The sequence below is a fragment of the Euwallacea fornicatus genome, chromosome 12 (genome assembly GCF_040115645.1).
Source record: "Euwallacea fornicatus isolate EFF26 chromosome 12, ASM4011564v1, whole genome shotgun sequence".
Classification (NCBI taxonomy): Eukaryota; Metazoa; Arthropoda; class Insecta; order Coleoptera; family Curculionidae; genus Euwallacea; species Euwallacea fornicatus.
In genome coordinates this window covers 3,743,418-3,757,063 of record NC_089552.1, presented here as the reverse complement: position 1 = coordinate 3,757,063, position 13,646 = coordinate 3,743,418, and the positions used below count along the sequence as shown (strand labels likewise).

Here is a 13,646-nt window from a genome sequence, read left to right as displayed (position 1 = left end):
TACTATTTAAAATGATACTGAAGTAAACGAAGGTTTCGGTTTGTGTAGGGTTTCCACGAAGTTTTATGAAGCAAAAAAGTAGTAGGTGTCAGTGGAATAAGATGTGTATACACGGTGCTCAAAAAGAGTTGATGGTATAAAAATTTTCATTGATACTCTAGCATATTACATGAGCCAATTCATCACCCGCATTCAGATGCTATTTCATATTTGTGATATCCGTGAGGTATCCGCTGAGTCGTCACAACAATAATGATGAATGAGTTAATCCTACGAATCCCCTAATAATACTGCAATTTATTGATTATAATCTGCAATTTAAAATAAATGGGAACATTTCACGTCCATTTTAAAATTTTACTTCAGGGGTTTGTTGTGAGCTTACTCCAGTTTGTTTAGTCAATGTTGTCTCGTTTAATATTTGAGGTATCCTTCAGGTAGAGTTTCTATCGTTACAATAGTTAGAACATGCCAGTTCTACGAGTCCCCTAACAATATAATTGTTTATTGATTATAACTCGAAATTTTACATACATGAGGACATTGTCCATAAACTGTAGATGGTTTGGTCAATACTTTCCCATAACAGATCATCATCGCCGGTTCTCAAAGTATTGAGAAAGAAAATCTGAGATGTCCTCTTACAATCGTAAGTGGCAAATGACGTGCGGGCTGAAGAAAGCACGGGCTTTCTTCATCCTGCTTACAGCAACTGAAGTTGACCTACTGAAGACCTGTTTAACGTGGATCCGTGAAGATATGGGGATCTGTTCCGAAAGCCGAAATCCAGAATTTATTGTTGTCGCTTATGCTCTTAACATTTACATTCCACTGTCTCGAGTCTGTTAGTAAAATCAGTCAGTTTTGCATTGAAATGTTCTGCCATATTTTTCATTCCTAATCTGTATAGGAATTAAACAATATTTTCTGTTTACGGGGTGATGGAGATTGAGGCTAATCAATATTTTATCCGCAGCGGTAGTCATCGACTAGATGGATACTCCTCATAGAGTTCCAATCCAACCGATACTGATACCCGTCTTTTTTGAGGACCAGGAGGCTTAAAAAGCTATTTCGGTGCACTTACAACATAGTTTAATTAGTGGATGTTAGTATTAGCTTTGAACATGTATAAACATAGAAAGTTCACTTAGCTAAACGGAGAAAAATAGCAAGTCTATTTACTGTAGCGGACTATCAGACCAAAATAATTCAGGGAATTGTGAATACCTGGCGTGTTTCATTTGACTAGATCAAAGTTCCGTGGCTAAGTAGATTTTCTATCCTTATATATGTTCTATGATACTGGTAGATACGTGGCTTAAAAAGTAATGGTGGGAATTTGAAGGTATTAGTGGAAATTAATACGTATCAGGGAGTGTTAACTGCGGTAATATAAGGTTTATTAGAGGAATTATTCGGCATGTTGTGGAAATTCATTTCCATTAATTAGCGACTTTCGGTGAATTTAACGTCAAATTGTTGCAGGGCTCAATATAGCTGATTTAGAGTACATTTTGAGGAAAGTTAGAAAGGCGATTTACGTTGAAATATTTACTATCTAAAGATTCGTAAAAAACATTTTCGCCGTGCCGCAGATAAGGTGAGTGAGGGACTTGAAATGATGTGTCTATTTGTAGAGAGTTACTTGCAGAATATACAAGAGTTGTACACTAAGAATGGCTTAATATCTTTAAAAATAATGCATCGACCAAGAATTGTTCCCAAGTTTAGTCTTTTCCCATAGTTACCAGATATACTAACGGGTGCGTATAAACTAGTACACATGACTAGCTTTTCGGTGGTTCTCGATTGTTTTGCGAGCTATTTCATAAATCCTCGAAATATCGACGATATAATTTATCAAAAATAGGAAGAAACGCGTATTTAACAGTAAGTATGAAATTCACAACAGTCAAATTTTACGCTGTGTGACTAACAACATCCTCCATAGCTAATATTTAAGTTTGCTGGTATGTACCAACTGAGCTCGCTTTAATGCCATCGTAAAAATTAATTACAGAATGTGTTTTACTCATCCGCTCGATTTAAAAACCACGTATATGTACATTGTCTATGGTACCTAAAGTAAAGTTATGGTGCGATAATGTTTCCGCCAATTGATTGTCGGTGGATTATTATTTTTATTAAGTAACGATCCTGGTATGGAATTTTCCATTATACATTCACGCACCTGTGAAACTCTAATCGGACGTCGTTAAATGGAGAGAAATCCGAATTATAGTTCTGTATTCCCTAACGCAGGCTTCAATGACAGTTGACTCGTTTCGAGAACTGAACAGAAATTAATCCCAATAAAAAGCGGTTAAGTAGGCGATAACCCCTGACATATCGTATTTAACCTTTTAATTATGAGCGATACGACTTATTAAGACCTTCCATTTAAAACATCGTTTGAAGCGATACGTAGGTTTATAATAATAGCCGAATTTGTATAGTTATGTAATGCGCATTTTTTACCATCAGGACATAGTTTCCGTGAAAGCGAGACAATGTTAACATTATATTGATATTTTGGCGCTCAGCCGACTGAAGAAACTAAGTTTTGACCACTTTAGCAAATAATATATGCGACCGAACAAGCTATTTATATTGGTATAGCAGTTCCATTGACAGTCAAAACGAATGGAACACTATTCTGCTGTCATTAAGGGGCATCGCAAGAGTCACGCGTTGATATCAGGGTATTCAAAAGCCATAGTACTAGTGTAAACAATAATCGTAATTTATTATGTGCATTTATGGCAGATAGAGCTAATCTTAATGACCGAAGCTTGCCTGGCTAACATAAAAACGTTTTGGTGTGTGGTAGGCAAAACTACAGAAAATATCACTTAGGATATCACTTCGGAAGTAGATAGTTGCACGAGCGGTTTAAAATCAAGGGTTTTATTCAAGATCGCGAAATCAGACGAAACGTAGATTGAGAGTCGAGAATAATGAGATAAGTTCTGTCCCATGGATCTATGGGTGACCGATGAAACTCTGTATTCCACGATCTTTTCCGTTCCATTCATGCATTCCTAAAAATCATTTTCAGATTCGATAAATTATTCCAGGTATCGAAAATACAATAACGGAAGCATGAAAATCTTCACAGGGAGGTATTTTCGATGAAGAAATTCGGGACATTGCATGCATTACAACCAGGTAGTACTACGGGGCTCACCAATATCAGATAAACTACATAATACAAACTGTCACAGAAGGAATCGGTGGTGGTTAAACTTAAAGTACGTGAAAATGATGAAAAAATGGGGAATTAGAGGTTAGTTATCATAGTTAGACAAAGAAAAAAATAATAATAAAGTGTCAGCTGAAAAAAGTAGCCTAATAATTCCCGTTAGATCCTGTGCTCTTGTGACAATCGCAAGGGAAATAATCAAATAAACAAACCTGAAGTAACCTGAACATTCGTTAAAACTGGAACCACAAAAACATGAAGAACGCCACTGAAAACCTAAAATTGGATAAGATAACGGTTACTGCTGCACTTGTTGATTGTTGACCAGCAGTTAACATGTGTAGCAAGTGATGCTAGCCGGAAATTAGTTTATGAAGGTAAGAATGTCGAAATCGTGCGAAGAACGCAAGCGTCCCGAGGGAACAATGGCTGTGTTGAACGGGTATAACACTATTATTCATCCACGATCATTCTCCATTACTAACGATGTAAGATCTGTTGAAACGTAAAAATTATTGGATTTCAAACATCATTGAATTATCAACCTCGAGTTTCTCTGCGGTTGCGCAGTCAAAAACCAAGTTATTAAAGCGTAAATCAAAATCAAGAAACGTAGAAACCATTTCTGATTGAGGCGGCGCGGTAGTTCGCTATATTAGGCCACCTGATTGCCATGACAACAGGTGTAACTTAAATGGCCAGCGGGAATAAAGACTCTATATCCCGCAGATCCCTCATAATCCCTCTAACATTATATGACCCTTATTTAACTACAGTTAACAAGCGGAATATTGGTTCATTATTAAGCGCCCATGAACAAAATGTTTAAACTGTTCAAGAGAAGGTTACAATGCGAAATGCTGCAATTAGGAACCAATGTGCTATTTATGCGCCGAATATAGAGCTCAAAGGCTCAAAGTTACATTTCTAAGTATTTGACTAAATCTGAGAAGTTAGAAACACATTATATTTCTAATTAAGTTTCAGATTTAACGAATTACTGACTAAATTCGTGTGTCAATTTTGAAAAAAAAATCACCTGTATTCTATGGTGACCCAAAATTTTAACAAAGTTGGAATAATGTATAGGAAGGAAGTTTCTTAGCAAAAAGCGAGTCAATCAAAAAATATCTCATGTTCGAAAAGTTTAATCCATGTTTCCAATGTTGGTATTATTTTTTCATTGATTCTAAGAATAATGCCTCAAATTCTTCAGTAGGCCTACAAAATAAAAATGTTTTCACCTTCCAGATTATTGAAAAAATTAATGATACCAGATTTTAAATCATTATCGGCTAGTCTCACTTGTAACAAATCCACAATGAAAATTTGTAAGAAAATAACATTTGACTTTTCTCTGTTTTTGTCTCATTTAAGAGGGTGCGTTCAGGGAATCAGCAGCTGTTAGGCGTTAAAACACCTAAAACATTTGTTGTGTGCTTTTTTTCTGACAATTTAATTTGACATGCAGCTGTTAATCGCATCTTGATGAAATTGGAAGGTTCAGAATTCCAACCTTTCAGTATAATGCTCTTTGGCGCCTGAAGTCAGCGCTACAGTGAAATGCAACTGCTACGACAGAGCAGTGCAGCATTGATGTTCCTTGAATCTCCGCAGGAGCGTAGCAATCATAGCACTTTTAAAATTGTTTTATGCGGATTTATGGAAACAAGCGTAATCTTAAATAGTTTTGGGATATTATTTATAAAAAAAAAAAAAAAAAAAACATGAAAATGACGATGATTGCGTGCCGAAAATGGCGCACTGTGCGTCGCGTCGTTGTACTAGAACTTACCGAACCGGGGTGTAACGAACTGAATTTCTGCAATTTGGTCTTCCCATTTTTCGATGTCGAAGAAATCTATTTTATACCGAGCGAATATCTGTGTTAAAAGTTGTCCATGTGTGACAACCAATGTTACCATTTTCTTCATTACACTTCGTATTTTACTCTGAAGTTTAAATAACATAATAGCCGGCAGGGGTTGGAGGTGGGCATTTCGTGCTTTATCTCCATCAGTAAGACAATTTTCCCTTCTAGAACGAAAAGTTTCCATGGCCCGAATATTTGCATAAATTCCTGTGGTGTAAAACCTAAAAATACTCCATTTTGCCTTCACAATAACGGAAAATTGGACACCAATCGTCGAAATCAGAAATTCGAAACAAATTGTAATTTAAAAGCCGTTTAATGTTCGCACTGCATGCTTCAAATTTATAATCAACGTGACTTGTACGTTGTAAAAATATTGTAGTACCCACAATTTTCGTTACATATTGATTGGTTGTCGTTTAAAAAATATTCTGATCCGAAATGTGTGTTACGGTCAAACTGTGAGCATTTTAATAGAAATCCCACTTTTACGACATATCCGAGAACATTGGCACCATGAGGCCGGATCGTGGAGCTATTTTGGGATTTAATACTTATTGAAGGTTTATGATTCATGACCCGTTTGCCACTTGCCAGATCGGTTCCGGATATTATCGTCGCTCCATTGCCGAACTAACTTGGAGTTCTGAATAGTTTCGGTGTTACAAGTCCCGTTACGTGGGCCCATTAACTCTCGAGGACCGCGAAATTTCGCCATGGATTCATCAGAGTTCGATCCAGGATTCGTCCGAGATTTTAGGTCTTCGGTTTTTCGGAAACGCCCAGAAAAGCATTTCCCAGGAGGACCGGACCAGGACATGTCGAATTTCGAAATGACCAACCCAATTACGACATCCATCCCCTAGGGGTATCCAGGCGAATTCGACACACAACTTGACCCTTTTACACTTTTAAAGGATAAATTCGCCCCTCTTGGCATCGTCTAAATTTAATTTTTTTCAGATTTTTCTCTTACTGCATATGAATAAATCAGTGAAGCCTACGACCCGAATATTCCTCAGGGGATGGTCTCTGTAGGGCCACTTTTTAGCCTCTGACACTTTGTGATTTACTTGTGTTGCTTTTTATCTTGAAATATATTTGATTTTTAAGGCGAGTTGGTCTATATGCCCCTTTTTATGAATCGTCTGGAGATTTCGTCTTTGACGGATTTATTTTATTCCCAGCCCCAACTTCTAATCTCCATTCGAGTTCCTAACTTCGTGTTCATGCAAAACGTATTATCTAATAGTCTCAAACCATATTACATTCGTACCCATCGCGAGGTAATAATCATAAAGTGCAGTACGTCATTCGTAATCTCTAGAACCGAGTTCGGATGACATAAGAGTTACATACCATGAAGTGTTACAGGGATTTGCAGGATGTTACTTTTGCGATAATTTTTTACGAGCTGCTGTATAAAGAGGCGATTTCGGTCGAAATGTGGCAGCCATTTCATTTTTGTTGGATACATTGTAACAGCGTGCAATCGCTGGAGGTGAATGTCGGTCCCTCGCAAGCAAAGGAACTTCTTGTTTTTCGTTTTAAAACAATGATTGATGACGTGCTTACCATATGACTTCCCAAGTCTTGGAAAAACATATGCTCCCGCAAAAAGAGGGGTGTATGAAGCTGCAACCACGAGGATGACGGTAACCATAAAAGATACGAGGTCTTTTAAATTGGGGCAAAATTATGAGAGGTGTTGGAAAGGTTCACCCTCCACGTCCGAGCACAGCTCCGTGGGTCGTGTTGAATTCTGCATTGGCCTCGAAACGTCTCTTGTTATTTTGGTTTGTAAAGTTGCGATGATATTCCTTTACAGCTCATTAACGTCGCCGGTTGCAGATTTATAAACGAGTTCTCTCATGTTTGGTTTCCCATAAGTAATAATCTAATTGAGAAATATCTAGTGAACGTGCTGGCCAACGTCTGTCTCCATTGTTTGAAACGAGTCTACCGGGAAATATTTCAGGTTTGAATTGTATGAATTTTAAACGGACGATATTTATGTTTTTTCAAGCCTTTCCGCACTGCCTGATGAGATGCGCCAGTTTCCGCTGCTACAACAGGTGGCGAAGTAGAAGGGTTGTCTTGAATCTAATGGAAAAATACGTTTATTGTCGCTTACCATTTTTCTCTGTAAAATTTCTAGTTCATTCCTATTGCCTTTATGAACGGATCGCCAACACGATGTTGATGATGGTTGTGGTGGAAAGTCAAAACGTCGAATTTCAAATACGTTACCAAGTTGTAGGAAAGGAAATGTTGCAATGAAGTGTCAATAGCTTTGACTCACTTGGCCACATAAACTGAGGAAAAAATTCTGTATAGGTGTCTCGTTCCATTTCCCCAACCATCGACGTTCGGTTTCATTCACTCGGGTTTGAATGACCTAAAGGTACGTCTTTAATGTGCCCTAACAGGGAAATTCATGCCTACATAAAGCCTCCAACAAGTCAATAACCTGGGACATATTAATAATGTCGCATAACTCAAATGCCTCCACTGCGAAAAGGAAGAGTTTTGGAACATTGTACTTGTACCAGGATTATTGGAATTTCAATTTCATTTTAATTGTCATTTTATCAAGTTTGATTGTCTTATTAATTAACTTTGAACAATATTCGGCAAAGAAATTTCGAAATCTGTGCAGTTAACAAAGATCTTTGCATAGATCTTGGAATTTGCTTCCCGAATTCTTATTTAAAAATTTAAATTTAACTTGATTAAATCGAAATGGAAACGAGATTTAAAGAATCGGAATGCTGATTTTATAGCCGTTGAACAAGTCATACTCCACACGTGTAGTAGCTCCCAATCAACGAGGTTCAATAGAACATTAGTCAGTTCTTAAATAATTGATGAGGCATCGAATACCTGTTCAAACCGTCTAAATAAATTGTTCTCTTTGAGATTATTGATTTTTTCGAAACTAACGGTTCGTTCTGGCTATTTTAGGGCTTGCCCTCAACATAATAATCATTTTTCTATGTCAGCCTAAATGGATGATTTGTGTAGATGAGTAATTCAAACTCCTTCATCAAAGCGGAAAAAATTATTTGATTTCAATGCGCCAATGTCCTTGGACAATATTTACTTGGATCATTGTCCTGAGATCAGTGGTTAGTTTTTGCCATAGCAAGCAGTGTTAAATTATTAAGATTTCAAAGGTCTAATGCAGTGTCGAACTACGAGGAATATTTTCTCGTCAAGCAAATTTTTTCGGCCAAGACCCCTAAGGTCCGCCTGCACTAGTACGGCTTAAAGTCTGCTCGGCTTATGCCTAGCTAACTTGAATCTTCTTTTAAGGAATCTACAACCATCACAGTAACTTCATTTGTGACAGCGACGCTATGGGAGAGTTCGGATACATTAAAGCTTAAGTTGAGCATAACTTAAGCCTTCCTGGTATCCGATGCGGCCTAAACCTTATTTTGCAGCCCTTCTTAGCTTTAAGATATGTCTGGTCAGTTGAAAACGGTAATTGAGTTTATGCGTAGGGGTATAAAACGCCTGAGCGTAAATTTGATATGACTCAATAATCTTATATTTTCGACAGGTATGTTGTGAGAATCACCGAGTCTAGTAAGTGTTGCTCAATTGTACTGGAAACTCTTAAGCTCTACTGAACTTGAGTTTTAGTTCACTTGAGTCATCTTGTAGAGTTGCAGTCACAAATTGTTTGCGAATTATTCAACTCCTGAGCCATCTCGTATTAGAATAGGGGGTGCATTTTGATGGAAGCCCTGAAATAAAAACTAAGGAATAACGGGTATATACAGGGTGTTTCCTAACTACGTGTAAAAAATTTAAAGGCGTAATCCTCGACTGATTTTGAGTAAAAAATGTCTAATAAACATATGTCCGCAAATGCCTTGTTTCCAAGATACAGGGTGTTGACTGAAAGACGTTGAAAAAGGTTTTAAAGGTTTCTAAAGGTTTGGTGGTATTTACTAACTTATTTATTGTTAGTTTTTTTTGCTACTTCCACTACTATAAACAAGATAGTCAGTGTTATTTTGGTGTTTTATTCTTTAAAGTGAAAGAATTTAGTTCTATGTCCCAAAAATCAGATTATATCTCAGTTTTGAAAATTTTTCAAATGCCTAATTACACTAATCAAGAAATGGCCAATATGGTTTTTGTTTACGGCCTTGCTGATGGTAAGTGTTTGGCAGCGAGGCGCATTTACATGGAAAGGTTTCCAAACCACTAAACCTTAATGATGAGTAATGGTGGTCATTTTCAGCAATTCTATAATTAATCACTAAAGCTTTCCCCCAAAAAATTGTCTTTTCTAAAATTCAAACACCCAAATTGAGTCATTTTGGAAATAAAATCTCTTTTTCTTGTCACATTTCAACACCCTGTATCTTGGAAACAAGGCATTTGCGGACATACGTTTATTAAACATTTTTGACTCAAAATCAGTCGAGGATTACGCCTTTAAATTTTTTACACGTAGTTAGGAAACACCCTGTATATATATATATATATATTTCCAATGGAAGTGATAATCTAAATGTAGCCGTTACCATGTCGTCCATTCGACCTCCCATGAAAGTAAATATCAAACGGATATAGGAAAAAAATAATGCCAACAATCCCATGTATTAGGAATTCCGAACACACACGTTTCACAAAACCAAATGAGTGATGAGTGCAATGAACTATTCTAGCTAAAAGAATTAGAAATTATATTACTGCATCAGGGAATTGGGCAAAATGTGTCCCTACAAATAACACAGCTACATGTGTCGTACATGGCACCAAATCAGCGAAAAGGTGTTAATTTCGATAACAACGTTAAACTAAATGCCAATAGCATCGGCCGTTATAAAAGTTATGCCGTGCAGTCTTCATTGTTTTATTTTTGATCCATGGCTGTGGAAAAATAGTGTCCATTACTCGCAAGAAGCTTTTCTCTTATCAACGGTCTTCTTCATGACTAATGCCTAATGCCTAATTTTCCTCTTGTTCTACTTCTTTATTCGGCACTATCCCCACCGTTATTCAAGGATCTGCTCAGGAGCCAAAGATTAGTCGGCTTAGTCGTAATTTGCGATATAAATTATCGTAATTTGTCAGCATTTTACCGTTTTGAAAAATTATATATTCTAAGCTATATCTTAACGCTCAGAATATTAATAGCTCAAGTGGAGATAACTCATTTAGTTCGCAGCCTGGTCATTAAAACTGACACTTTACAGCCTTTTTTTTTGTTATTAAAAGGTCACTTTTTTATGTAATCACTTACGTGTACTTGGTGTAACTCAGTTTAAAATAACTCACTTATACCAAACTGATTAGTTGAGAAGCTTAAATTGTGCTACAGCAGGGTAAACTCTTTAGAATTCCGCCCAGAATTTGAGCTGAACTAAAACTAAGTAATCTGAGTTGTTTGAAAACCAATTAAAGGTACCCCAGAATATGCACAACTCAAGTGGCGGAAACTATTTAATTAAGTTTGTTGTCGTTTTGAGACTTATGCTGGGTGCTTTAGTCCGCAGGGATTTTGAAGAACTCTCGTTTGAGAACTTACCTTCATCTAACATCAAACATTTTGAGGCATTCAAATAAATGAGATGTGATTCAGAATATTCTATGTAGAGTAAGTATCAAGTAGAGCAAAATTAATTTATAATTAATCATATTAAAGCTGCTTTTCAGTTCGAATAGATTTTTTAGAGTTCTGTTCCAAATCAGTATATCTTACAATATTCTCAACTGAAGTGACGAAAATCGAATTTAATTGAACGGATTTAAGGTAGCTTAAAGATTAGCAAAACATAAAAAACAAATAAAAAAATTGGTAAATTTTAACCTAATTTTAAGTAAATGTAATTAACATAGCCCACAATTTGGTACCACTGTTCTTGGTGTGGTTTCACCCTTATGGGTAAACTCGTTGATTGCTGGTATTCTTGGACAGCATTTTTCTACCTTTTTTTTTAGTGAACTCTACTCTGTTGGGTAAGAGTAACTTTTTATTTATTGACCCGCTATTCTTGATTATTTATTTTTATTTGTTTCATTCCGAAGCTTGACTGGTTTCACTGTTTAAAATCCTGTTTTTTCTTCCAGTTCGTCAATATAAAAGTCCTGTTATGAATTTGGTTCTCTTTTTTCTTTGTACTCATTCTCTCGTTTTATAAGAGTTGTTACCATACCAATAGTACTTATCTCTGTACTTGAGGATGATTTTTCTCTGGCCAAAGAGTTGATAATTTAAATAAATATGGGAATTTGATATACAATACATTAATGCTTCCATAGTGTCCTAATTTAGAGTTTACATTTTTCTGTAAATTACCTTTTCCTAAGAAAAAGGCACTTAAACCACAAAAATTATGTCTTTTATTTAACTTTGATTATGAAAAATACGAGAATGATTATCGAAATGAGAACGAAATCTGAAAAATGATCATATATATCTGAATTTCATTATAATGCAAAAATAATACTCATTGCTTTTAATGTTTGCTATTTTTGTCCCGTTGCCCAACAGAATTTAATTAATCCTGCGCCGTACCTCACGTTATTCGAAACACCTCATAAATCTCACTGCTGAAAGTATCGAAATATGATGTGTTTTTGCCAAAACCGATTCGTCTCAATAATTCATCGGAATGCATATTCTCCACAATAAATGTATGTACTGCCTGGATTAATAAAATCAACCAATGACACATAGTGCAAAACCGGTGCCAAGCGAAAACATATAAATAAATTGGAAATTTCAGCTCATTATTCGATTTCTATCATTATTAACAAACAAAGAATAAATCCAAATAAAAATTCTGTACAATTTCAATTTAGAGAGGAGGTTTGTTTGATTAAATCCAAGGTATAATATAGCATAGAAAAAGCTAGTTGGTGACTGATGATCGTCTTCATCACAATTTGCCATAAAATCGAAATATGATTAAAAAAATTAGATAATTACTATAGTAGTCTCTTTCGCCATCATTAACTACCATAATGTAACATATAATGTTTAAATTCTAAAGAGGAGGACCAAAAAAACATGAAAGTTGCGTTATTATAAACAAATAAACAAAATCGTAATTTTTACACGAATGAAGGATAATGAGTAACAATTCAAATCTGGCAATGAAAATTCATAATTTTCTACTTATGCAATATCAAATGACACTGAGGTTAATAATAATTCAAATTAATAGGAAAAATTATCAATGAACATAAATATCATACATATTTAGCCAAATTAGAAATACGTATGTAGATGATATAGTGTTGATGCATGTGTGCCTATGTAATTTTTATTGTATTTGTTATTAAATCTGCAATATTATAAAATAAACTAGAAATCTTTCTTTTTAAATGTATGAGTCATAGCGCGCCAGATACATCGATTATAAGCGTGGTAGAACTTCTATTGCTTCATAGTCAGGATGGCCGAGTGGTCTAAGGCGCTGCGTTCAGGTCGCAGTCCACTTCTGTGGGCGTGGGTTCGAATCCCACTTCTGACAGTTTTTTTTCTTTTCATTTATTGTTTATTTATATTATTAATTGCAATATGTACGAAGAAAATAAATCTTTATGGGTATATTTATGTCAAAAATTATGGAAAAAAAATTGGTCAAAGTTTTTTCTTGATCTTTCAAGTTCCTCCAGGGAATGTAAGGTCTCATTAGTCGAATGTAAGAATTTTCATTCATTTAACATAAAGAAAAGTGTGTTTTTTTTGACATTTTTTTGCCGAGTTTTTTGGTCGAGCCTATAAAGAAAATCTTGTTTTTCTGTATATTTACTTATTCCATTACCAGGCATTTTACTACATTTTTTATATTCAGTAACCCGATTACCAGTATTTCTGGTTCATGGCTGATTCTTTCTTTTTTTTTCAGACAAAATTTGGAAGAAAAGCTGAAGCGCATCCCCAAGTTAGATATTGGTACGTTACTATTCTAAAAAATATTTAATTATTGCCCCCTCATTTAATGACTAAACTAACTATCGACAAGGAATTATTTAAACTATTGCACAAAATCGATTTGATTCATTGAAAATTTCATTTAGATTTTACCTCAGAAACAAGCGTTAAGCATGTTATTAATTAATTCACTTAGCTGTTAAGCATGTATAGTTATGGCTTAATTATTCAGACATTTTAATTTACAGTGATGAAGTTCCTTGTTTTATGCCTAAATTCTCTAGCTATGTTGGATGTTAACGATGCATAGTAGCTTTGACGTAAAATAATGAAAGTTACAATGATATACCGCTAGAAAGATTCACGGGACGTTTCAGAACCCTAACTACCCCCACCTTTAACTGATGAAGGTTTATATAGTACCAAATTTGCTATTATTTACGTAAAAGCTATAGTTCTCTGTCTTAGGAACAAAACTTCGCATTTTTAGTGGACGTTAAATTCAAGTAAGTTTACCAAAGTCATAGATTATTATATGCGTATCTATATCTATTATTGGGCCGATATTTACTAAATTTCTATCAAGTTTCATCCACTCTAGGTTTTCATACGAACCGATTTTATAAAGGATAATAGTCAGAATTCCATCAATTGAACAACCAATA

General features: G+C 35.3%; 1 non-coding gene across 1 annotated transcript; it reads left to right on the top strand.

Moving 5' to 3' along the window:
• Positions 1 to 12,493: 12,493 nt before the first annotated feature.
• On the top strand, positions 12,494 to 12,577 carry TRNAL-CAG (transfer RNA leucine (anticodon CAG)). Its single transcript has one exon. It is a non-coding gene; the product is annotated as a tRNA-Leu (tRNA).
• The last annotated feature ends 1,069 nt before the right edge of the window (positions 12,578 to 13,646 follow it).